The 27,720-nt window shown below is 37.1% G+C and overlaps 1 protein-coding gene across 14 annotated transcripts in view; it reads left to right on the forward strand.

Moving 5' to 3' along the window:
- Nucleotides 1–27,720, forward strand: part of TUSC3 (tumor suppressor candidate 3) — a 207,411-nt gene that overhangs the window by 36,506 nt on the left and 143,185 nt on the right. The window contains exon 1 of one of the 14 annotated variants that reach the window (XM_081521498.1): nt 25,387–25,530. The exons of the other annotated variants lie outside the window; for them this stretch is intronic. The gene's annotated coding sequence lies outside the window, so the exon portion shown is untranslated. Of the gene's footprint in view, nt 1–25,386; nt 25,531–27,720 lie in introns of those variants that run through there. 14 annotated transcript variants of the gene reach the window in all.

Below are 27,720 nucleotides of genomic sequence, written 5' to 3' on the forward strand. Positions count from 1 at the left end.
ACATGAAGTGACTCTGGATTGGTATGAATGGAAACCAAGGCTTTAAGGTCCTGAAATGCTATTCAAAGCAATTGAAATTTGTAGGAGATGAGACATTGAATAGGAATATTCCAGAGATGAGAGACACTACATATCTGCCATTAGAAAGATAACACAGTAATGTAGAAGGGATTTGAGGTTGGAGATGTTTTAAATGTAAGATTCTTGGAATAAAGGCCAATCCAGGTTATGAAAATATTAATTTGGAAGAGATAATGAAAGGCTGCTGGTATTACTGAAAAAGGACTGGAGAGAAGGAGATAGTCAAACCTTTTAGAAGGTGGAATGGCTACTAGGATATGAGGAATGAAGGAGAATGATGATTAGCAAATGGATTCTGTGTTTCTGGTTTAGGCAACTGGTGAATTCACTGGTGTTAGGAACACGAGGTTCAACTTTAGACACACGGCAATTGAGGTCCTTGGCTATTTCATTTAAGGTTCAGGAGGGCAGTATAGCTTAGGCTCCATAATAAGTGTTAAAGCCATGAATGTAGATAAAATCACCCAGATGAATTCATGAATCAGTACAATAGAATGAAGACAGTGGAAACAGAATTCTGGGAGGGAGGGAAGGAAAAAAAAACACAACAGTGAAGAAGACTGAAAAGTAGTAGTCAGGGGAAGGCAGGAGGAGAACTGGGAATGTGTGGTATCTCAAACTAGGAAAAACGTCTAAGGAGAGGATGACCAATGGTTCCAGATAGCGTGTTCAGACAAAGTAAAGCCAGAAGAGTGTCCATCAGATGTGCTAGTTCAGCTTTAGTTTGTCGGGAACTTTGAGTAATAACTATGATTGAATGTTGCGGGTTAAGAAGCGAACAGTTTTGTTGTCGTTATTTTAAATGGAAGAGGCTGGAACTTGTCTGTAGGAAGAACCTCAGAAGGAGCCAGTAAAGCAAAATGAAGATGTGAGAGTGGCGTAGTAGGGGTTCTAGGGTGATCAGATCTTGAAACACAGGTGATTGTTCTGTGGCTGTAGGTATTTTGACTCTTGATTTTTTTTTTTTTAATGTGGACTATTTTTAAGAGTCTTTATAAAAGTTGTTACACCATTAAGTGTTAGTCACTCAGTTGTGTTCGATTCTTTGCAAGCCCATGGATTGTAGCCAGCCAGGCTCCTCTGTCCCTGGAGTTCTCCAGGCAAGAATACTGGAGTGGGTTGCCATTTTCTTCTCCAAGGGATCTTCCCAACCTGGGTCTCCTGCATTGCAGGCAAATTCTTTACCATCTGAGCCACTAGGGAAACCCTGTTAACAGTATTCTATTTTATGGTTTTTGTTTGTTTTTTTTTTTTGTTGCCATGAGGTGTGTGCGATCTTAGTTCCCCAACCAGGAATTGAACCCACAGCTCCTCCATTGGAAGGCAAAGTCTTAAGCACTGGACCACTCTAAGTTCTGACGCTTGCTCTTTAAAGTGTGGTTCATCAGCAAGTCAGATGGTGCCTTAGATAAGAGAAGGAGTGGGTCTTGGAATTTCCTGAGCTCCAGAGGCCAGGCCAGCCCTCCAGGGTCTAGAAAATCTTGTGACTCACAAGGAGAAACAAATGTTATTGTAAAAGGTAAAGGGAACTCAGAGTTGTATTTTTGCACACAAACTGATGATAATATCAGTTTTTGGCCTGGGATTATAAGCGGGAGCCCTCAAAACTGTAATTTGAAGTCTCACCCTTGGGGTGTACACACCACCAGATCCTTTTCCCATTGAGACTCCAGATTGCTGTTTACTCGGGACTTTCCAGTGCTGTTCAAGTCTAGATGTAGATTTGGCCCAAATAGGTGATGTATGCGCTGTTACTTGTCTCTATTGTTTCTGATACTTTTAATGAGTGTATATTGAAACTAAGTTACATAATTCTTTATTAAATGTTGAAATTGTTTAATAATAAAATGTGGTTTATGAATTAGCAGCATGGGCTTCACTTGGGAGCTTAAACTATAGCATCTGAGACTCACATTGCCAACATTTTCAGAATCTTCATTTTAGCACAATCCTGAGCATCTTAAGGGCATGATCCTATGCCCCTTAAAGTTTGACAGGAGCTTGAGATAAAAGAATAGGATACAGTTAGAATGTGGGCTGACTTTAGTAAATTTTTAGATCAATTCGAAATGTAGGATAAAGTTTAGGAAGGAAGAGTATAGTATGGAGCAGAGTTAATCTAACGTAAGATTAAAATGGGTAATTAAAAATTATATTTTTATTTAATGTTACATTTGTCATGAGATAGAAAATAAGTTGTCTGTCTCATTAAGATTTTTAAGTAGTATACTAGGTCAATAAGCTTAATGTTATTGCAACCTATATTTTTTAGGTCCTGTTCAGATTCTGTGTATAATGCCAAGCTTGTCACCCTAGATGAATTGGAAATTTTGTGTAAATTTGAATTAAAAAGTTTCAAAATTGAGAGTGAAGTTGGAAAGGAATAACCTTTACAGCTTAAATACAAAAGAAAAATACAGATTTGAGTGTTTTATTTGCCTCTTGGTAGGTCACTTCTAACCACCATCATTTTTTATCATCTTACAAATGAGCAAATAGCCTTAGAGAACTTTCATAATGTAGTTACTGTTCCACTGTTAGTTCATGGTTGAGCCAAGGAATGATTTAGAATCTTCTGATTCTGGAACCTCATGGAAAAGCTGGGAGAAAAAAACTACTTCAATGTAGAAGTAGATGAGTTTAAAATCTCACCATCTCTAGGAAGGAATAGGAAAGAATGAATAAACCTGAGCCTTCTTTGAGGTAAACTTGCTCATGTTGTTGGAATCGATTTCACTTTGTAATATTCTCTTAATTTCTGATTACCATTTAGTGTGTGAATTAGACCCCACACTATTAATGTTCTGCTAAAAGCTTCTGACTTAATATTTACGCTGACATATTCTTGTATTGTAACAAAGTAGACGATAGACAACATTTATGGATATTTGAATTTTAAAAATAGTCATCCTGGATTTTCTTTTCAATTTATCCGAAAATGTCTTATTACTTATAAACGGGTTCTTGTAAATTTGGTTCTCTGAATCTTGAGAGCTTTGTTATGTATTAGGTTGCTGGAAAAGTAATTACGGTTTTGGACCCTAAATTTTGAATTATTATAACTAGGCTCAAACACATCTTTATTAATTGAAATAGGAACCATTACAATCAGCACATTTTTGCCAATGAGAAATAAGTTTGTTTACTCCTGTAGCATAAAAATCCATGCTTTGAGATTTTACAAACTCTTGGCGAGCATTTTCTGCATCTTGCTGGTTGTGGAAGCATTTTCCCTACAAAGAGTTGTCAAGATGCTTGAAGAAATGGTAGTCATTTGGCGAGAGGTCAGGTGAAAATGCAGATGAGGCAAAACGTCATAGCCCACTCTTTGAACTTTTGAAGCTTTGATTGTCAGATGTGTGGTTGGGTGTTGTCACAGAGAAGAATTGGGCCCTTTCTGTTAACCAGTGCTGGCTGCAAGCATTGCGTCTCGATGGTTTGCTGAGCATACTTCTCAGATGTAATGATTTCACCAGGATTCAGAAAGCTACAGTGACCATGACCCTTTTTTTTGTGCAGGTTTACTTTGGGAAGTGCTTTGGAGCTTCTTCTTGGTTCAGCCACTGAACTGGTCATCACTGGCTGTCATGTAAAATCCATTTTTCATCCCATGTCACAATCAGATCAAGAAATGATCCATTGTTGTTGTGTAGAATAAAAGAAGACAACACTTCAAAAATGACAGTTTTTTTTTCTTTTTTTCATTTTCAGTCAGCCCATCAAAAAACGATGGCCCCCAGTTACCTTTTTCACCTTTCAGTTTGCTTCAAATGCCAAACGACCCATTTAATGGTCAACATTGAGTTCTTGGGCAACTTCTCTTGTAGTTGTAAGAGATCAGCTTCAGTGATCCCCTGTTGGTCCTGCTCAACTTCTGATGGCCAGCCACTCATTTTCAAGGCTCTTGTCTCCGTTGCAAAACTTCTTGAACCACCACTGCACTGTACGTTTGTCAGCAATTCCTGGGCCAGATGCCTTGTTGATGTTGAGTTGTCTCCACAGCTTTAGGATCTATTTTGAACTTGTGTAAGAAAATCACTTGAATTTGCTTTTTGTCCAACATTATTTCCATAGTCTAAAATACATATAAAATAACCAGCAAATAATAATTCATTAGAAAAGACATAAAGCAAGAAATGTGCATTAAAATGATGTATAACATAATGACATTTATTTAAGAATGTGTTCCAATATCAAATGGCAAAGTTCAACAGTGCAAAACTGTAGTTACTTTTGCACAGCCTAAATAGCAACGCACTCCAGTATTCTTGCCTGGGGAATCCCATGTACGGAGGAGCCTGGCAGGCTACAGTCCATGGGGTCACAAGAGTCAGACAGGACTTAGTGACTAGACTACTACTACTACTAATTCCTCACTTAGTATATGAACTGTGTGAACTAGATAGGGTAGAAAATGAGAGCTACCCACTTTCCAGGTGGTAATTTAACGTGTTTTTTCTTCAACTCTGCCTTCACCCCAGTAGTGGTTGTACTTTGTTATTTTTCACAGTTGTTTCCTTTAGACTTTAATATTTTGTTTCTTTGACTGTTATGGTGATACTGACTTGGGAAACATCCCTACACTCTTCGGGGGACTTCTGCTTGATGATGCGTGACTGATCTCTATGTCTTTTGTTGGTAAATTAAGGGTGTGAAAACTTATATACCCACACCACTTCCAAAATATTTATGAATTATTCTTTTGCTTTCTCCTCTGTGAAGATAAACCTTATTGATTCATCAAATGAAGAAGTTTGAGATTTCCCCCCTACATTATTAATGAAATATTTGTCATGATACCAAATTAAAAAGAGTAGTAAATTTTGCCCTTTGAATTGATTGTACATGTGTTCTGAGAGAACTGAAATTACACATTTTTAATTTGACTTAAGAATTTATTATGTTATAGTGGCAGTGATAGAGATAGGACAGAATCTTAAATTTTTAGCAACCTGACCTTGAAAAATGGCTTTGCCATTGACTGGCAATGAGATTTTAGAAAGTTGCTTTTCATGGTGCTGGGGAAACTGGATAGCTGCACATGAGAGAATGAACTCAGAGAACTATATCATACCATATAAAAAAACTCAGTATGGATTAAAAACCTAAATGTAAGATTGGAAACCCTAAAAGCACCTGAAAGAAAACATAGAACACTCTTTGACATAAATCGTAGCAATAATTTTTTGGATTTTTCTCCTCAGGCAAAGCAAACAAAAGTAAAAGTAAACAAATGAGACTTAATTTAAAGCATTTGTACAGCAAAGGAAACCATCAACAAAATGAAATGATAACCCAATAAAATGAGAGAAAATATTTTCAAATGATATGTTCTATAAGGGGTTAATATTCAAAGTGTATAAGCAGCTCAGTATCAAAAAACAAATTGGGTTTTGCTCAAATAAACTCAGTTTTTAATATGCCTCAATATTTATGAGTTTGGAGTTCAAAGAAAGATCAGGTTTGGAGCTACGAACATTTTGGGATTTATTAGCCCTATAGATAATAATGTCTTCATTATGTATTAATGTGCTTTTAAACAATGTTTATCATGTATTAAAATGGTATAAGCTACATTTTCACCAGACCAGTAGCATGGTCAGAGCGTTCTTACATACTTCCATAGAGATATTTAAATGAGTCATTGATATTTGTGTATACATTGTCATCTCAGGTTCTTTTGTTAAAAAATTATTTAATATAAAAAACCATTTGAATTATGATTTGCCACCTATTGTTCCCAAAGATTAATAATACATTTACAATTCCAATAGTCAGATTGTTAATTTAATTTTTTTTACTGTAGCTCTGCTCTCCATACCTTCCTAACTTCTTGCAGTGTTTTCCTCAGTTTCCACCATTATATTGAAATGACTCTGTTAATTTTCATTGGTTTTCTCCTTTCTGTATCCAGGATCCTTTTCATCCTTTTATTCTCTATGCCCTGGACACCACTGGTATCATTATTCAGTCCCTCCTTTTCTGTTCTCTTCCTTGCCTTTTAATTACTGCTGTCATTTTTTCTCTACTTCTTCATGAACCAAAAGGTTAGCCAATCCTGAAGACCTACTGAAAGCATTAAACTACTCTGTGAAGTTGCCCCTGACTATTATAGCCAATATTGATCTTCTTTTCATTCAGTATCACTAACTTTGGCATGTACTAATAACACTATGTTATGAGATGTTTTATACATGTATGTTTTTTCTCCCCTACTTGTATAATTCCTGAGGCCAGAAACTGTATCTAAATTTTTAACTTTCAGAATTTGGCATAGTATAGTATTGTGTCCTTTGAAGGTACTCACTGAAGAAATTTTGATTTTTAAAGTGACTTTTCAAAATATAATGAACTGCTTTTTGCCAAATTTAGACTTAAATTGAAGAAAGTAGGGAAAACCATTAGTCCATTCAGGTATGACCTAGATCAAATCCCTTATGAGTATATAGTAGAAGTGACAAATAGATTTAAGGGACTAGATCTGATAGACAGAGTGCCTGATGAACTATGGACAGAGGTTCGTGACATTATACAGGAGACAGGGATCAAGACTATCCCCATGGAAAAGAAATGCAGAAAGCAAAATGGCTGTCTGAGGAGGCCTTACAGATAGCTGGGAAGAGAAGAGAAGCGAAAAGCAAAGGAGAAAAGGAAAGATATTCCCATCTGAATGCAGAGTTCCAAAGAATAGCAAGGAGAGACAAGAAAGCCTTCCTCAGCGAACAATGCAAAGAAATAGAGGAAACCAATAGATTAGGAAAGACTAGAGATCTCTTCAAGAAAATTAGAAATACCAAAGGAACATTTCATGCAAAGATAGGCTCGATAAAGGACAGAAATGGTATGGACCTAACAGAAGCAGAAGATATTAAGAAGAGGTGGCAAGAATACACAGAAGAACTGTACAAAAAAGATCTTCACAACCCAGATAATAACAATGATGTGATCACTCACCTAGAGCCAGACATCCTGGAATGTGAAGTCAAGTGGGCCTTAGGAAGCATCACTATGAACAAAGTTACTGGAGGTGATGAAATTCCAGTTGAGCTACTTCAAATCCTGAAAGATGATGCTGTGAAAGTGCTGCACTCGATATGCCAGCAAATCTGGAAAACTCAGCAGTGGCCGCACGACTGGAAAAGGTCAGTTTTCGTTCCGATCCCAAAGAAAGGCAATGCCAAAGAATGCTCAAACTACCGCACAGTTGCGCTCATCTCACATGCTAGTAAAGTAATGCTCAAAATTCTCCAAGCCAGGCTTCAGCAGTACGTGAACCGTGAACTTCCAGATGTTCAAGCTGGTTTTAAAAAAAGGCAGAGGAACCAGAGATCAAATTGCCAAAATCTACTGGATCATAGAAAAAGCAAGAGAGTTCCCAAAGCCTTTGACTGTGTGGATCACAATAAACTGTGGAAAATTCTGAAAGAGATGGGAATACCAGACCATCTGACCTGTCTCTTGAGAAACCTGTATGCAGGTCAGGAAGCAGCAGTTAGAACTGGTCATGGAACAACAGACTGGTTCCAAATAGGAAAAGGAGTCCGTCAAGGCTGTATATTGTCACCCTGCTTATTTAACTTCTATGCAGAGTACATCATGAGAAACGCTGGGCTGGAAGAAACACAAGCTGGAATCAAGATTGCTGGGAGAAATATCAATAACCTCAGATATGCAGATGACACCACCCTTATGGCAGAAAGTGAAGAGGAACTAAAGAGCCTCTTGATGAAAGTGAAAGAGGAGAGTGAAGAAATTGGCTTAAAGCTCAACGTTCAGAAAACTAAGATCATGGCATCTGGTCCCATCACTTCATGGGAAATAGATGGGGAAACAGTGTCAGACTTTATTTTTTTGGGCTCCAAAATCACTGCTGATGGTGATTGCAGCCATGAAATTAAAAGACGCTTACTCCTTGGAAGGAAGGTTATGGCCAACCTAGATAGTGTATTTAAAAGCAGAGACATTACTTTGCAAACATAAGTCCGTCTAGTCAAGGCTATGGTTTTTCCAGTGGTCATGTATGGATGTGAGAGTTGGACGGTGAAGAAAGCTGAGTGCCACAGAATTGATGCTTTTGAACTGTGGTGTTGGAGAAGACTCTTGAGAGTCCCTTGGACTGCAAGGAGATCCAATCTGTCCATCTTAAAGGAGATCAGTCCTGGGTGTTCATTGGAAGGACTGATGTTGAAGCTGAAACTCCAATACTTTGGCCACCTCATGCGAAGAATTGACTCAATGCAAAAGACCCTAATCCTGGGTAGGATTGGGGGCAGGAGGAGAAGGGGACGACAGAGGATGAGATGGTTGGATGGTATCACCGACTTGATGGACATGGGTTTGGGTAGCCTCCGGGAGTTGGTGATGGACAAAGAGGCCTGGCGTGCTGCAATTCATGGGGTCACAAAGAGTCGGACACGACTGAGCGACTGAACTGAACTGAACTGATTATATGTTCGTATCTTTTGCTATAATGATCAGAATCCCGGTGTCCCAACCTGAGAGAGCCCTTTTTAAATTTAAATTCCCCAAAATCAAGGTATTTATTTATTTTCAGTCCTTTCATGCACTGAGATAAGAGAAAGTCAAGAAATTAAAGCCCAAATAGCTCTGCTGGTAAACAGGGTCACTCTGTTGTGATACATTATTCTTGGAGGATATGGATGTTAACATGCTGTTTTGGGGCTAATGGTAATCACTTCAGAATCAAAGTTGATGTATGTTTATTGACTAACATGTTAAAAATAAGTTTGAGGGATGAAAGGAAACAAAACTGAAGACATTTTGTTCTTAATAATGAGCTTCATTTTATTTAATAGAACGTAGAATTTTCTTATTTGGGATGGGCACAGAGACTTTGAGACTTATTAGAAGATCTCTTTGTAAGAAGGGATTCCCTGGTGACTCGGATGGTAAAGAGTCTGCCTGCAGTGCAGGAGACCCGAGTTCTATCCCTGGGTTGGGAAGATCCGTTGGAGAAGAAAATAGCAACCCACTCTAGTATTCTTGCCTGGAAGATCCCATGAATGGAGGAGCCTGACAGGCGACAGTCCATAGGGTAGCAAAGAATTGGACCACAACTGAGCAACTTCACTTTCTCTCTTTCTTTCTTTCTTTCTGTCTATATAAGAAACATCTTGGATGATTATATAATGTTGCATCAGTTCCTTAGAGATTGTTTCCAAACAGAAATCTGCTGGCATCCTTATCTTTGTGCCTCTGTATCTAATGTGTCTTTTTTCCTCTATTTTTAAGATTTTCTCTCCAATACTGGCTTTAAGCAGTTTGTGCTGTGCTTTGGTGTAGTTTTCTTTGTCTTTTTGTGCTTGGGATTTATTGCACCATCTAGATGTGCATGATTTCATCAAATCATGGGAAATTTCAGCCATTTGTTTCTTCAAAATTTTTTTTACCCTTAAAACTATAATTATACAGTTATTAGGCCACTTAAAGTTGCCCAACATCTCACGGATTTTCTGTGCAATCTTTGTTTCCTTTTGTCTTTCATTTTAGATTTATTGTTTCATCTTTAAGTTCGGTAATCTTGTGCATGTCTAATTTGTCATTAATCCAACCCATTTTTTTCATCTTATTACAACTACTTATATTGTAGTTCTCATCTCTAGAAGTGCAATTTGTATCTTTTTAATATTTTCATGTCTAACATTTTGAACATACTGAATACATTGTGAAGTGCTTTTGTGCTTATTTTAACATCTGTGTCAGTTCTGGGTCAGTTTTGATTAATTTCTCTCCTTATTATAGAATATATTTCCCTGCTTTTCTGCTTGCCTAATAATACTCAATTGGATTCTAGACACTTAAAATTTTATCTTATTGGATGTTGGTTATTTTTGTATTCCTATCAGTATCATTGAGCTTTGTTCTGGGATACAGGTATTTTTGATCCTTCTGGGTTTTTATTGTAAGATTTATTAGGCATACTTGAATGGCGTTCAGCTTAGGGGTAATTGTTCCTCACTTCTAAGGCAAGAGCCTCTGTGCACCCACCCAGTACCTTGTGCATTAGGACTGTTTCAGTCTGGCTGATGGGAACAGGCACTATCCTGAGGCCTGTGTGAGTGCTCCATACTGTTTTCATTTTCCTATCAGATGCAAGTTTTGATCAGCAGTCTGCTGAATACTTAAGGGAGGCCATCTGCAGGTCTCCAAGGTTTCTCTTTGGGAGTCAAATGAACTCTGCCTATGTTCCTCCTCTCTATGTTTCAGCCATGGATCTCTTTCAAGGCAGTGCAGTAGAATAGTCATAGGGCTTACCTTGTTTGCTTGCTGTCTCTTAAGCATCACTGTCTTTATTTCTTGTTGTCCAGTTTCTTAAACATTGTTTCTTTCATATTTGTTTGCCTTTGTTTCAGGTAGGTGAGTCAATACTGTCCTTGTTGACTTATCTTGGCCAGAGATGGAAGTATCTGTTGTTGCTTTTTGAAAAGCATTGTGAGGTTGATAAGAGAAATTTTTAAAAGCTAGTGATTTTTAAGCGGAGTGCAATTCAGTGTTGTAGTCGTTTTAGCTTTGTATTTCCCTAAAGGTATCTGAAAAATAAGTAAAGGTCTTTTCTAATATGTGTGTTGAAATAAAAGTAGACTTAATTCTTTTATCCTCACAAGTTTTACTTTACCTATCTTTCCTTTAAGAATTAAAATGATACTGTTAATAAGTTCAAGGTATGCTTTAAGGGGTTAGTGATTTTAGTGAATGACTGTAATTTGACCAACTGAGTATTAAAGGTTTCAGTGTATATCTTTAATATATTTCTCCAGGTCTTCAGAATTTAGGTTCTGTGTAAAATAGTTCTAGGAAGATAGTATTCCCTAGACTTAAGTTTGACAGTTTTCTCATCTCTCACCTAAAGTAATATAACATTTATTTTCTCAGAATGAGTTTACAAAAGGCATTAAAAACCTAAGTATTCCTTTTCATTTTACAGTCACATGTTTTATTGAGGGCATATAATCTGTCTGTGAATAATGAGATGGTTTCTAGAGTGAATGCCTTTTTAAAAGTTGACTTTATTTGCATAATTGCTTACAGAAAGAACAATAATATACCATGTTTTTAAGAGTGTTTTGCTAAAGAAGTATTGACACTTCCATATGTCTTATAATAGTAATTGTAGGCTAATTATGGAGTATACTGTTTATAAATTGTAACCTTAACTTTATGGACTCTACTATGGTAATGTCTTCATACACTAGTTATAGTTACTTTTCCCCTGTAAATTTCGTTGACTTGTAAAGAAATTTTGAAAGTGGGATATAGAGTGTGGGCATTGGGAGCATTTACATTACTTTACATGAGTAGATACAGTTTTTTGATTGGGATTCAATATAGTTTTATTATTCATAGCTCTTTTTCTTCCTTCCCTGAACGTTTCATGAAATGAATATCTTCTAATTATACTTATCACTTCAAGTAATAGAAAGTATTTTTAAATTTAACATAGTGAATTGGCCTACAGGTTGTGACGGAGACTATGTGGTAGGTGACAGCGCTGATAGTTAAAAGCTTGCTCTATTAGCAGCAGTTGAAAGTTAATGATTAGTTGTGGAAGGCCAAGAGAAACTGGATCAGTTCAGCAGAAGTAAGAATTGTTGCCTGAGAATTACCACCAGGGGTAGATAAGAAGAAAAAGTCTGAAATATAACAAAAAGTGAGATATTGAGTTGAAGTAGCATCTTCCTCAAGGTCAGAATTATGACTGTGGGAAGAGGAGCTAACTTAATAAAAGAGATTCGCTGCAGATTGAGATGGTGTTAATTTAAGTCTCTCTCATCTAGCCCAGGAGTTGTCTGTACTGATATCGAGGGTTCAGTGACCTTTGGAACCTAAAAGATCTGAACCAATATCATTTGATTTTTCTGAGTATTATCTGAATAATTCTTTTTTCTTTTTTTTTTTTAAGGTAAACTTTGTACTGTTCTTGGGCCAGTTAGGTGCTGGATTCCTGAAACATTAGTTACTAGTTTAAGTTTGTCAGTATGTTTGGTAATTTATTGAGTAAATTTATGTGTTTCTCTTCTTCTTTCCTTGTCCTCAAATTATTCTCTTAGCACAGTGAATTTTGAGTTAAATAAAATTCTTAGCTAATTATTTCTTTAAATGATCAAGCTTTATAAAATTCTGACAATCGTGTAAAATATTCATTTCAGAAGCCTTAGCACATAGGAATATATATAATAAACTAAATATACATTTAAATTAGACTGATACCAGTTAGAAAAACCTTCACGAATGTGTTTTTGTGAAATGATGACCAGATATCTGTCATTGGAGTTAAGGACACGCACTGAAAGCATGTGTGTAAATCCTAATTTACTGCTCTCCAACTATTTCTTTCATACTTTATCATTTGTCAGAAATAAGTATGACCTAGATTTGTAAAGTAATTGACATTCTAATTTGATAATTTGGTGGGGGGGAACCTTTTGTTGCTTCTGAGCATTGTTTTTTGGTAGTAGTGTATAATTTTAGTAATGTTTATTGCTCGGCATTTATCTATGGATTATGTACACACACACATACAAGGGTGTGCATGAAACACTCTGGCCCGTTGTTGGTAGTTAGGAAGTGCTTCTCACATAAGGTTGGTTTTACTAGGGTTAAGATATATAACAGCTCTGAGAATCTAGCTGTTTACAAACTTCAGGAGTTTCTGGTTAAATAACTGTGATTGAAAAGGGGATTTGGAGAGTATAAAGAGGTTGGAATTTTATATAATTCTCGTTGTTATAATCTAGGACCTCATCCCCTCCCCCAACACTTCACCCAGGTGTTGACTGGAAGTTTTCTTTTGGCTTTTCTTGCTTTTATGTCCTTAGGTTCATGATAATATCCCTTTTTACTGAAATTTTGATTTGAGTTAGATGACCTTTAAGTTTATTACAACCTAGAGATAGGATATTTTGTTATAAATTTTGCTGTATTTTATAGTTAATCAAAACTATCACATTGTGTTTTCCATTACACATTGGACCATAAGTAAAAGTACTGCAGTAAATTATTCCATCTTCTTTTATTTCTATATTTTAAAATAAGTTTGCAGCAGGGTTTATAAAGGCATTTAATTTAGAATTAAATAATCTTCTTTTAGTCAGTATAGAAATATAATTCAGAATTTTACTATTGAGTTGATATTTAATCTATGCTGTATGATTTAGGACATATTTTCTTGTTATATGAAGTAATTAGTATTTTCTGATTTTTTAGTATGACTTTCCTGTTAAAGATGTGTGATTTTTGTGTCGTAGGACAAGATTTCACATTTCTGTATAGGATATGTATATTTTGCAAAAGTTCTTATTTTAAAAATTCTTTTGTAAGCATTTGAAGTATAAAATTCTAACTAGTTGTCTCAATATGTTTTCTATTAGAAAAATACAGTTAGCATATGGAAGAACATTTAACTGGCAGTGTGGGAGGGGAATACTGACATTTGCAATGAAAGTAAAAGATGATATTGCATTCATAATAGTATTTAAGAAAAATATTGAATGATTGAATTAGGGAAAAATCCTTGTATTTAAGGATAAGCTACAAGTTTGACTAGAATTTAGGTAACCATAGAGAACATAAAAAGAACGAACCCAGGTATCCCGCATTGTAGGCAGATGCTTTACCGTCTGAGCCACTAGGGAAGTCCAATGTTAATTTGGAGAAGGAGAATTAGAGATAGCTAATGATTCTTATAGTTTATTTTGTATATAACTTTGTTTTCCTTAATTAACTTTTTTTTTCCATTTTTCTTCCTCTTAAGTTTGTTAGAAATATAGAAGATCTTATTTTATTTTTGTTTGTTTTGTCTTAATGGGCTGTACAAGTTGGAGGGGCAGTTAGATGAGAGGGATAAAAACATACGTGAATACTCAAAATGACTCAGCAGCCATGAGATACAAGGTATGGTGTATTGTTTTGCCGTTTAAGAACTGAAATCACTTTCTTCAATCTTTTTAATGAATAGTTTCAGCTACTTGCTATATAGATTCCAGAATTGTTTTGAGTTTGTTAGCATTGTTGATTTTTCTAATAAAGGAATTGTACTCCTGGTAGATAGGATAAATGGAATATCAATATGAAATTGTTTCATAATAACAGAAATGACTAATTGAATTTCTTAATAATTATCCATATTGAGAGTTTATGTGTGCAGACACTGTGTTAAATACCTTATGTTAGTGGAAATATCTTTTTTCCTCATTTTAGCAGGGAAACCACAGGTTCACTGAGATCAAGAGAAGTACTTCCTACAAGTCCCTAACACTGCAGAATTCTGAATTACAAGTTAACTTTGTAAAATATTGTCAGTAGATTTGTTCTCATGGTATCCATGGGTAGCAGGTCTATAGTGGGTTCATAAACTGAAATACGAGAAGGAGGTCTTAATCTATTTCAGAGAATGGTGATTTTAATAAGTTGTATCTGTATTTTCCATTAATTATATAGAGGCTATCTACTTTATATTTGTAAGCGTATAAAATGCATTACCCCCTAAAAACAACACACAAACATTTTCCCAAACTATTCTGTGAGCAGTGTACTCTCCTGGTAGAGATGGAAGATCTGAGTGCTAAGGTGTGTAGGTTGAAGCCATATGGGCAGAGAGGCAAACCCGCTGAGCCAGAAAGACCACAGTGGGGATCCTACATGTAGAGCAAGGCAGAGATCCCATTCTGTGGAGAATTTTTTTTTGTTTAATAAGCCACAGGCCACACAACTCATCAGAGCTAGATTTCAGTTGCTTCTGTAACAATTTGATTAAATTCAGTACTTTCTCTTTACATTTATTGTTGTTCAGTTGCCCAGTCGTGACCGACTCTTTAAGCCCATGGACTGCAGCACGCCGGGCCTCCCTGTCCCTTACCATCTCCCAAAGTTTGCCCAAGTTCATGTTCAGTGCATTGGTGATGTCATCCAGCCATCTCATTATCCACTTTATAGAACCTGTGGCACTATATCCACTACACACACACACACACACACACACACACACACACACACTATATATCCACTATAAAACCTATATAAAACACTACACACACACACACACACACACACACACACACACACACACACACACACACACACACACACACACACACACACACACACACTATATATCCACTATAAAACCTATATAAAACCTGTAGCAGTGGGAGGGCATTGCGTTAATGTTAGCTTCAACCTAAATCTGAGGAGATTTTTCTGAAGGAAGTAGGGAGGTGGTATTTTAAAGATAGTGGTGGTGGTTCTAATGGAGTAGAAGCTTCTGTTGAAGAGATTGCCTGAACTTCGGAAGGATGGCTTTTGAGATCTTGGGAATGATTTTTCTAGATTTGAAGATAAAAACATATTCATATTTCTGGTTCCAAGTCATGTAAGTATGAATTTCTTTTAGGATTCATTTATGTTGTTTGCAGTTGTGATACACATTACAATAACTGAAACATTTGATTCTAATACATGTATGAGCGTAATGTTGGAGTTCTTAACAGTTTATTGCATAGATGTATGCTTGGGGCCATATAGCTCAGTTGGTAAAGAATCTGCCTGCAATGCAGGAGACCCTGGTTTGATTCTTGGATCGGAAAGATCCCCTGGAGAAGGGAAAGGCTACCCACTCCAGTATTCTGGCCTGGAGAATTCCATGGACTGTATAGTCTGTGGGGTCGCAAAGAGTTGGACATGACTGAACGACTTTCATGCTTTGGGCCACTTTTTCTCTCTGAAAAATTTGTTTTTTTCAACACAATCTGTGACTACCTATAGCCTCGTAGGAATTGTTATGCATTTACTGCATTCTGTGGCTTGTTTCATACCAATGTTTATGAATATATTTGCTTTGAAGATACTGTAAGAATTTATTCAGATGCTGTTGTTATTTTTATTGTGGTTTTTTAGTTTCCAGAGTTAACTGAAATGCAGTATCAGTATTGGATTATATAGAACTTCATTTACTAGTAAATAATTTTTTTATTGCCTGCTGTTTACCATAACTACTAATTTTCTGTGGAGTCTGTATAGAGTATATGATAAAATTTGATTTCTCTGGCAAAACATCTCTATTAAATGAACTTTAATACAGATATAATGAAAAATATTTAATAGCTTTTATTTCCCTACAATTTTTCAAATGATTGCATTTTTTACAGCTTCACACTTTACACTCACTTGTTAAAAGTATTGTTGAGCTTATTAGAGGCAGTTTCTAATGGTAGAGTGAGGAGGTGATACGCAGTATAGAGTTTGTGGTCAGTCAGCACAAGTAACCATGTCTGTGTCTTGAGCAAATTGCCTCATCTTTGCAACAATATGTGCTCATGCACACACGCACACATATACACACACATACACACACACACACTGTTAACTCTAGTGCCTAGAATGTAGCATGCATTCAGTATCTGTTAGCTATTTCTTTGTTGTTTTATGCAAAGAAAAAAGACAGTGAAAGTGATCTGTAGAAAAATAAAATTAGAGTATTACCTCATACCATAAATAAAAATAACAAAAATAAAGATTTAATGTTACCAGTTTAGGAGAATATTTTATGATGTCAAAGGAGAGAGAAGGTCTTTTTAAATAAGTTACAAAGAAATGCAGATTATAAGGGAAAAGATTGATTTTGACCACATTAAGGAGCAGAAGGGTATGACAGAAGACATCATGAACAAAATTTTATGCCAAGTCCTAGAGGATAGAAGATAGTTGTCACTCATGCAAATGATTAATATTAATGACTAATGCATTACTAGTTAATTACTAGTAAGGAACTACTACAATTTGATAAGAAATGACAACTCAATTGAAAAATAGGTAAGTGGTCTGAACAGGCAATTCATAGAGGAAACCTGAGTGGTTAGTAAACCCAACATATTAAAATGCATGTAATATCATTGACCATCAGGGATATGGAAATTACAAGAAGACTGAGATTCTGTTGGTTCATTGGACTGAAAATTTTTTTAAAAAATCTGCCAGTTTTAGTGTTGATAAAGATGTAGGAAAATAGCTCATACATTGTTGATGAGACTAAATTAGCATAATTATTTTGGATATACCGTTTGGCAATATCTTATTACTAGCTTTTTTATGTGCTGTGGGCAGATTTAAGTCTGGCAAAGCCTATGCACTTCTTTGCAGAATAATTTTTTTTTTTTTTTTTTACTGAGCATATACTTTATTTTTTTTTTTTTAATAAATTTATTTATTTTAGTTGGGGGCTAATTACTTTACAATATTGTAATAGTTTTTGCCATACATTGACATGAATCAGCCATGAGTTTACATGTGTTCCCCTTCCTGGACCCCCCACCCACCTCCCTCCCCATCCCATCCCTCTGGGTCATCCCATTGCCCCGGCCCTGAGCCTTTGTCTCATGCATCGAACATGGAATGGTGTTCTGTTTCATATATGATAATATACATGTTTCAATGCTATTCTCCCAGAACGTCCCACCCTCACCTTCTCCCTCAGAGTCCATAAAATTGTTCTATGCATCTGTGTCTCTTATTCTGTCTCGCATATAGGGTTATCGTTACCATCTTTCAAATTCCATATATATGCATTAGTATACTGTATTGTTGTTTTTCTTTCTGGCTTACTTCACTCTGTATAATGGGCTCCAGTTTCATCCATCTCAGTAGAACCGATTCAAATGTATTTTTTTTAATGGCTGAGTAATATTCCATTGTGTATATGTACCACAGCTTCCTTATCCATTCGTCTGCTGATGGACATCTAGGTTGCTTCCATGTCCTGGCTATTGTAAACAGTGCCGCAATGAACATTGGGGTACATGCGTCTCTTTCAATTCTGGTTTCTTCAGTGTGTATGCCCAGCAGTGGGATTGCTGGATCATATGGCAGTTCTATTCCCAGTTTTTTAAGGAATCTCCACACTGTTCTCCATAGTGGCTGTACTAGTTTGCATTCCCACCAACAGTGTAAGAGGGTTCCCTTTTCTCCACACCCTCTCCAGCATTTATTGCTTGTAGACTTTTGGATAGCAGCCATTCTGACTGGTGTGAAATGATACCTCATTGTGGTTTTGATTTGCATTTCTCTAATAATGAGCGATGTTGAGCATCTTTTCATGTGTTTGTTAGCCATCTGTATGTCTTCTTTGGAGAAATGTCTGTTTAGTTCTTTGGCCCATTTTTTGATTGGGTCGTTTATTTTTCTGGAATTCAGCTGCAGAAGTTGCTTGTATATTTTTGAGATTAATTGTTTGTCTGTTGCTTCGTTTGCTATTATTTTCTCCCATTCTGAAGGCTGTCTTTTCACCTTGCTTATAGTTTCCTTTGTTGTGCAAAAGCTTTTAATTTTAATTAGGTCCCATTTGTTTATTTTTGCTTTTATTTCCAATATTCTGGGAGGTGGGTCATGGAGGATCCTGCTGTGATTTATGTCGGAGAGTGTTTTGCCTATGTTTTCCTCTAGGAGTTTTATAGTTTCTGGTCTTACGTTTAGATCTTTAATCCATTTTGAGTTTATTTTTGTGTGTGGTGTTAGGAAGTGTTCTAGTTTCATTCTTTTACAAGTGGTTGACCAGTTTTCCCAGCACCACTTATTAAAGAGATTGTCTTTTCTCCATTGTATATTCTTGCCTCCTTTGTCGAAGATAAGGTGTCCATAGGTGCGTGGGTTTATCTCTGGGCTTTCTATTTTGTTCCATTGATCTATATTTCTATCTTTGTGCCAGTACCATACTGTCTTGATGACTGTGGCTTTGTAGTAGAGCCTGAAGTCAGGCAGGTTGATTCCTCCAGTTCCATTCTTCTTCCTCAAGATTGCTTTGGCTATTCGAGGTTTCTTATATTTCCATACAAATTGTGAGATGATTTGTTCTAGTTCTGTGAAAAATACCATTGGTAGCTTGATAGGGATTGCATTGAATCTATAGATTGCTTTGGGTAGTATACTCATTTTCACTATATTAATTCTTCCAATCCATGAACACGGTATATTTCTCCATCTGTTTGTGTCCTCTTTGATTTCTTTCATCAGTGTTTTATAGTTTTCTATATATAAGTCTTTTGTTTCTTTAGGTAGATATATTCCTAAGTATTTTATTCTTTTTGTTGCAATGGTGAATGGTATTGTTTCCTTAATTTCTCTTTCTGTTTTCTCATTACTGGAGTATAGGAATGCAAGGGATTTCTGTGTGTTAATTTTATATCCTGCAACTTTACTATATTCATTGATTAACTCTAGTAATTTTCTAGTAGAGTCTTTAGGGTTTTCTATGTAGAGGATCATGTCATCTGCAAACAGTGAGAGTTTTACTTCTTCTTTTCCTATCTGGATTCCTTTTATTTCTTTTCCAGCTCTGATTGCTGTGGCCAAAACTTCCAAAACTATGTTGAATAGTAGTGGTGAAAGTGGGCATCCTTGCCTTGTTCCTGACTTTAGGGGTAATGCTTTCAATTTTTCACCATTGAGGATAATGTTTGCTGTGGGTTTGTCATATATAGCTTTTATTATGCTGAGGTATGTTCCTTCTATTCCTGCTTTCTGGAGGGTTTTTATCATAAATGGATGCTGAATTTTGTCAAAGGCTTTTTCTGCATCTATTGAGATAACCATATGGTTTTTTTCTTTCAATTTGTTAATGTGGTGTATTACATTGATTGATTTGCGGATGTTAAAAAAACCTTGCATTCCTGGGATAAAGCCCACTTGGTCATGATGTATGATCTTTTTAATATGATGTTGGATTCTGTTTGCTAGAATTTTATTAAGGATTTTTGCACCTATGTTCATCAGTGATATTGGCCTGTAGTTTTCCTTTTTTGTGACATCTTTGTCTGGTTTTGGAATTAGGGTGATGGTGGCCTCATAGAATGAGTTTGGAAGTTTACCATCTTCTGCAATTTTCTGGAAGAGTTTGAGTAGGATAGGTGTTAGCTCTTCTCTAAATTTTTGGTAGAATTCCGCTGTGAAGCCGTCTGGTCCTGGGCTTTTGTTTGCTGGAAGATTTCTGATTACAGTTTCGATTTCCGTGCTTGTGATGGGTCTGTTAAGATCTTCTATTTCTTCCTGGTTCAGTTTTGGAAAGTTATACTTTTCTAAGAATTTGTCCATTTCTTCCAAGTTGTCCATTTTATTGGCATATAGCTGTTGGTAGTAGTCTCTTATGATCCTTTGTATTTCTGTGGAGTCTGTTGTGATCTCTCCATTTTCATTTCTAATTTTGTTGATCTGATTCTTCTCCTTTTGTTTCTTGATGAGTCTGGCTAATGGCTTGTCAATTTTTTTTATCTTCTCGGAAAACCAGCTTTTAGTTTTGTTGATTTTTGCTATGGTCTCTTTTGTTTCTTTTGCATTTATTTCTGCCCTAATTTTTAAGATTTCTTTCCTTCTACTGACCCTGGGGTTCTTCATTTCTTCCTTCTCTAGTTGCTTTAGGTGTAGAGTTAGTTGATTTATTTGATTTTTTTCTTGTTTCTTGAGGTACGCCTGTATTGCTATGAACCTTCCCCTTAGTATTGCTTTTACAGTGTCCCATAGGTTTTGGGTTGTCGTGTTTTCATTTTCATTCGTTTCTATGCATAATTTGATTTCTTTTTTGATTTCTTCTGTGATTTGTTGGTTATTCAGAAGCGTGTTGTTTAGCCTCCATATGTTGGAATTTTTAATAGTTTTTTTCCTGTGATTGAGGTCTAATCTTACTGGATTGTGGTCAGAGAAGATGGCTGGGATGATTTCAATTTTTTTGAATTTACCAAGGCTAGATTTATGGCCAGGATGTGATCTATCCTGGAGAAAGTTCCATGTGCACTTGAGAAAAAGGTAAAATTGATTGTTTTGGGGTGGAAAGTCCTGTAAATATCAATTAAATCTAATTTGTCTATTGTATCATTTAAAGTTTGTGTTTCCTTGTTAATTTTCTGTTTAGTTGATCTATCCATATGCGTGAGTGGAGTATTAAAGTCTCCCACTATTATTGTGTTATTGTTAATTTCCCCTTTCATACTTGTTAGTATTTGCCTTATATATTGTGGTGCTCCTACGTTGGGTGCATATATATTTATGATTGTTACGTCTTCTTCTTGGATTGATCCTTTGATCTTTATGTAGTGTCCTTCTTTGTCCCTTTTCACATCCTTTATTTTAAAGTCTATTTTATCTGAAATGAGTATTGCGACTCCTGCTTTCTTTTGGTCTCCGTTTGCATGAAATATGTTTTTCCATCCCTTCACTTTCAGCCTGTGTGTGTCCCTAGTTTTGAGGTGGGTCTCTTGTAGACAGCATATATAGGGGTCTTGTTTTTGTATCCATTCAGCAAGCCTTTGTCTTTTGGTTGGGGCATTCAACCCATTTACATTTAAGGTAATTATTGATAAGTATGATCCCATTGCCATTTACTTTGTTGTTTTGAGTTCGTGTTGAAACATCCTTTCTGTGTTTCCTGTTTAGAGAAGATCCTTTAGCATTTGCTGGAGAGCTGGTTTGGTGTGCTGAATTCCCTCAGCTCTTGCTTGTCTGTAAAGCTTTTGAATTCTCCTTCATATCTGAATGAGATCCTTGCTGGGTACAGTAATCTGGGTTGTAGATTATTCTCTTTCATTACTTTAAGTATGTCCTGCCATTCCCTTCTAGCCTGAAGGGTTTCTATTGAAAGATCAGCTGTTATCCTTATGGGGATCCCCTTGTGTGTTATTTGTTGCTTTTCCCTTGCTGCTTTTAATATTTCTTCTTTGTGTTTGATCTTTGTTAATTTGATTAATATGTGTCTTGGGGTGTTTCGCCTTGGGTTTATCCTGTTTGGAACTCTCTGGGTTTCTTGGACTTCTGTGACTATTTCTTTCCTCAGTTTAGGGAAATTCTCAACTATTATCTCCTCGAGTATTTTTTCATGGCCTTTCCTTTTATCTTCTTCTTCTGGGACTCCTATGATTCGAATGTTGGGGCGTTTCATATTGTCCCAGAGGTCCCGGAGGTTTTCCTCATTTCTTTTGATTCTTTTTTCTTTTTTCCTCTCTGCTTTGTTTATTTCCATCATTCTATCTTCTACCTCACTTATTCTATCTTCTGCCTCCGTTATTCTACTGTTGTTTCCCTCCAGAGTGTCTTTTATCTCCTTTATTTCATTATTCATTCTATATTGACTCCTTTTTATTTCTTCTAAGTCCTTGATAAACATTTCTTGCATCTTCTCAATCCTTGTCTCCAGGCTATTTATCTGTAACTCCATTTTGCTTTCAAGATTTTGGATCATTTTTATTATCATTATTCTCAATTCTTTTTCATATAGATTCCCTATCTCCTCCTCTTTTGTTTGGTTTTGTGGGCATTTCACATTTTCCTTTACTTGCTGAGTATTTCTCTGCCTTTTCATCTTGTTTAGATTGCTGTGTTAGGCGTGGCCCTTCTGTATTCTGGTAGTATGAAGTTCCTCTTTATTGTGGAGGTTCCTCACTGTGGGTGGGGTTGGACAGGTGGCTTGTCAAGGCTTCCTGGTTGGGGGAGCTTGTGTCGGTGTTCTGGTGGGTGGAGCTGGATTTCTGCTCTCTGGAGTGCAATGGAGTGACCAGTATTAATTTTTGAGATGTCTATGGATTTGGTGTGCCTCTGGGCAGCCTGTATATTGATGCTCAGGGCTATGTTCCTGCGTTGCTGAAGAATTTGCGTGGTATGTCTTGCTCTGGAAGTTATTGGCTCTTGGGTGGAGCTTGGTTTCAGTGTATATGTGGAGGCTATTGGATGGTCTCTTATTATTTAATGTTTCCCCTGGCTTTCAGTCTTATTCTTGCAGTAGCCTCAAGATTTCTCCATCCATACAGCATCAATAATAAAACTTTTAGGATAATGGTGAAAAGATTCTCCACAGTGAGGGATACCCAGAAAGGTTCGCTGAGTTACATGGAGAGATGAGGTGAGGGGCGGGGTTGAGGTGACCAGGAGGGGAAGAGGGAAATTCAAATGAGGAGAGAGCAATCTAGCCAGTAAGCACTTCCCTCTGTGCTTTCCACAGTCTGGAACCCTCAGAGTGGTTCACAGAGATACATAGAGAGGGGGGAGGAAGGTAATAGAGGTGAGCATGAGTAGAAAGGGAGGAATCAAGAGGGGAGAGAGAGATCTGGGCAGTATCCTGTTCCTGAAGTGTTCTCCGGTACCCAGAACACCCTCAGAGATTCACAGAATTGGGTTGAGAAGAGAAGGAGGAGGGTGGGAGATAGAGGTTCCCTGGGGGAGAAGAAAGAGCATCAATAGGGGGAGAGAGTAACCAGGCCAGTGATCACACTCCTGAGTAAAAATGGGTCCTAAAGATTGGGTTCTTAAACGTACAAAACTGATATCAAATATGTAAAACAAAGATTAAAAATCAAGGGTAGAGGTTAGACTCTTATAAAACTTACAATATAAAAAAAAGAAGAAAAAAAGGAAACAGTGTAAAAAGAAAAAAAAACAGTAAAACAGTAGAAAAAGAAACAGTAAAAAAAGTAAAACAGGAAAAAAACAGTAAAAAAAGAAAACACAAAAGGTATAAGATATATGTATACAGTTTGCTTCAAAAATAGGGGTTTTTTTTTTTTGCAAGTTAATAGTGGGTTATGAAAATGAAAGTTAAAGGTGTAATAGAGGACTTGAAGAAAAAGGAAAGAAGAGAAAAAAAATTTTTTTAATTAAAAAAAAATAGTAAAAAAATATATATCCCAGACTTTCTCTGGCGCTATTGTGAGCAGTGTGGGGACTGCTCAGTTTCAGATAGATGCTTGTTCTTGCTTATACTTTTCAAGATCTATAGGTCCCTTTCAATGCAGTCGGTATTAACTACAGGGATTTTAATCTGTTGGCCTGTCACTTCGAAGACGCTTCCCTCTGTTTATTTGGCTTCTGTGTGGAGATCTCTTCAGTATCTAATTTCCGCCCTGCAACAAAGCGGTGGAGGTGATCTCTTTAGGTTCGCTTGTTCAATCGTGCTGTGCGGAGGGAGGAACACTGCAAACCTGGCGTGTGTGTGGTAAGCTCGCAGTGTCTCGGCCGCACTGGGTTCGCCCCCGCTCACGGCGTGTGTGCTTTCTCCGTCTACCCTGCTCAGGCTTCAGGTTACTCGGCCGGGGAGCGCGCCCTGAGCTGCGTGCACTTCCCAGGTCTAAGCCGCTCAGGTTCAGGCTCCCGGTTACTCCACAAAGGCGCAGACTCTGTTTCGCCCGCGGCTTGTGCCGTTCCCGGTCGGAGCTGCTCGGGTGGCCAGGAGTTTGGCGAGCGCGCTCTCCCCTGTTGGGTCGGTGCGGCTTATCACCTCCCTGGACCCCGCCTCGGTTTACGGGCGCGCCCGGCTCCGGTGTGCTTTGTGTCGGTTCTGGGGAGCTGATCTCTGGCTGCGACCCTCCCGGCGGCTGTCGACCCTCCGGGATCTCAGGCAGTCTTTGCTTAGAAACTGGGAGCCTGTTTGCAGATTGGTAGGGGGTGCCCTCTCTGGGGCCGAGTTTGCCCCTTTCCGGCTCTGGCGGGCCCTGCCTGCCTGCTGTGTCCGGCGGGGGATGGGGCGGTCCGCAGCCGGCTAGCTCTCCTCTGGTATCGCTCAGTCCTTTGTTCTGTGAGCGGGCCGGCAGTGCCTTAGAGTTGGGCTTTTCGCGGGATAGTTCTCTCTCTCTGGCTGTCCCACAGTTTAGGTTACTATCTCACGTTAGCTCCCTCAGATTGCCCTCAGGGCACTCGGGCCTGGTCCTTACCCTAGGCAGTGCCGCCCGCTCCTCTCCGTTCAGCCCCCACTTGCTGGTGGTGGATGATGCGAGAGTCTGGGGTTCTTTGCTGGGAGTTGCTTTAGGCACGTAATCTGTGGGTTTTATTTATTTTTTCTCCCAGTTACGTTGCCCTCCGAGATAAGAAATCTTCCCCCACACCCGCCGGTGAGAGGGTTTCCTGGTGCTTGGAAATTTCTCCTCTTTTACGACTCCCTCCTCGGGACGGGTCTCCGTCCCTAACTCTTTTGTCTCTCTTTTTATCTTTTATAATTTCTCCTACCTCTTTTGAAGATAATGCGCTCTTTGTGGATGCCTGGCGTCCTCTGCCAGCCTTCAGAAGTAGTTTTGTGAAGTTTGCTCAGCATTCAGATGTTCTTTCGCTAAATTTGTGGAGGAGAGACTGGTCTCCCCGTCCTATTCCTCCGCCATCTTCCACACTGCCTCTGCAGAATAATTTTTAAATGAATAATGTATGTAGAAGTACAAAGGATGATAACCTAATTGAAATATTGTTGTCAAAATATGAATGTGATGCAATAATATTTGTTTCTTTTTGAAGTCATAACAAGAATCTAATGACAGGTCTGATGACTGTTGTGAGTTCTAAGTATTGAGGAGTATGACAGTATCTGGAGATACTGTTATATAGAATGTACTGTCATATAGATACTGTCAAATAGAATGAAAGAGAAGACCTCTGATTTTCATTGGTCACAGAGTCACAGATACTGTTTATTCTCTGGTATTTGTTATTTCCATTTATAATTGAAATGCTAAATTTTAGTTAGAGATTCGTGAAAATGAAAATGTATTTTTATCCTTTTCCAAGTTTATGGTCTCCCTTAATTCTAATTATGGAAGCAGTGAAGATCCAGTTTAAGAAGTCTTATGGAGAGAGTCTCAAAACTGTGAACAGTGCTCATTGTTCATAAGAATTTTAAAAATGCTTATAATTCTTAGAAATACAGCAATGGAAATAAATGTATTATACATATATATGTCAACATGCATAAATTTCTAAAAACTTTGGCTTAAAAGTTTCAGTATGAAATTAGAAAAGAACATTATGCCAATTAAACCATAAAACTATATTTTATATTGTTGATGATTTTATGTACCTGTTTTGGTGTGTGTCTATAGATATAAAGATAGATTTAAAAGAAAAGATACTTTTACCTAAATGGGAGAGAGGAGAATAAGATGGAATAAAAGTGTTCAGACATACCTGTAATGTTGAAAACATTGAGATAAAAAGAAGTGGTACAGAGATAGGTTAGTTGAAAGGGTACTAACTTCTTTCATTTGCTTCAGGTATGTATGGGTTACTCCTGTACATAATTTTATAGTTGATATTTTCTGACTAACTCAAACATATGTCTGCTTTTTGCTTTTCCATTGCATTGAACAGGTTTGTTTGGGTTTATGGAAAAACCCAAATGAACCTTTTGGCCAACCTTGTACTTGGACTGTAAAAGTAAGCCTTTAAATAGCAATTGATGTTTATGGTAGCAGAATGAAAACTCAATTAACGTGGTTAGGACTGTGTTCCCCTGCAGTAACTTAATAGCCCTAAATTTGTCAATTTCTGGCATGTTTATCACCAGAAGGGCTCAAAATTGTATCTTACTAGACTCAGGAAAATAGTTTTATTTGTTGAGTTTATATTGGTTTCTTGTATCTCTTCTTTCTAATGGTTCACTAAATTAGATCTGAAATATCTGGAATTGCTTTCTTCAGTTTCTTAGTAAAGAGATACATAAAATCTTGGTTATTGAAGAAGAACTTTTGATACTTACTCCAGGTCATTTTCACTGAAATGATCTAAGTTGTTTATCAATAAAAATGAATGTAGTGGTAACTGTTCAAGTTGGAACATATTGAAATGTCTTCATTTTCTCAGATACCTGTCTGACCAGAAAGTAAAGATTAGATTGAAGTGAAATGAACAAAGCTTCCAAGAGAGCAGAGTCAGTCCACAGATAGGAAGGTTATATCGGAACAGCAAAGACCCATACAATATCTGAGGCATTCCCTGGCTGTGTACACATTTCTTCCTAGAACAATCAGAATGTCTTGCCTTTTAACTATTTTTTTTTGGGTGTCTCTTTCACTGTGTATTTCCAGTTGGCAATAACTGTTGTTTATAAAGTAATACAGTGAGTATTTCAAATAACACAGAAATTTATAAAGTAGAATACAATATACCCCTATAATCTTCTCCTCTAGAAATAAACCACTATCAATTTGCTGTATATCCTTTAAGATATTTAGCATGTACAGTGTGTCAGCAGTAAAGAATCTACCTGCAATGGAGGAGACCCGGGTTTGATCCCTGGGTCAGGAAAATCCCCTGGAGAAGGGAGTGGCAACCCACTCCAGTATTCTTGCTTGAAGAATCCCATGGACAGAGGAGCCTGGTGGGCTACAGACCATGGGGTTGCAACGAGTTGGACACAACTGAGTGACTAACACCTCACTTTACTTCACAGTGTATAAGATAAGTTAATGAGTGAGTAGGCATACATGTTTATTTTTAAAATATGGAATGGTTCTGTACATAGTGTTGTAATAAGTAATCCTTTTGGATTTACTTAAAGGTAAGTTGTGACTGTCCTTTTAGGTAAGTTTGTCTCATCTTGTTAATGACTGTGATAGTGTTTCATTTAATACTATTTTATGATCTAACTAATCTTCTTTTTATGGACACACATCTTAGCTCCAAATATAACATGCATATGTGAAATGGAAAAAATGTTTCTTTTTGTAATATTATTGCCAAATGAATATTACCACTAAACATATGGGACATTATGTACACACTCCTTCCAAGTTTTAATGATCAGCTTTCATCTTGGGCTGCTGTCTCTTATAATAGCAAATGTTTTTGAAAGAGTAATTCCCCTGCCACAAGGGGATGGGGAAGGGTGTCTTG

This window comes from Giraffa tippelskirchi, chromosome 8 (assembly GCF_054371585.1).
Source record: "Giraffa tippelskirchi isolate mGirTip1 chromosome 8, T2T-mGirTip1v1.2.pri, whole genome shotgun sequence".
Classification (NCBI taxonomy): domain Eukaryota; kingdom Metazoa; phylum Chordata; class Mammalia; order Artiodactyla; family Giraffidae; genus Giraffa; species Giraffa tippelskirchi.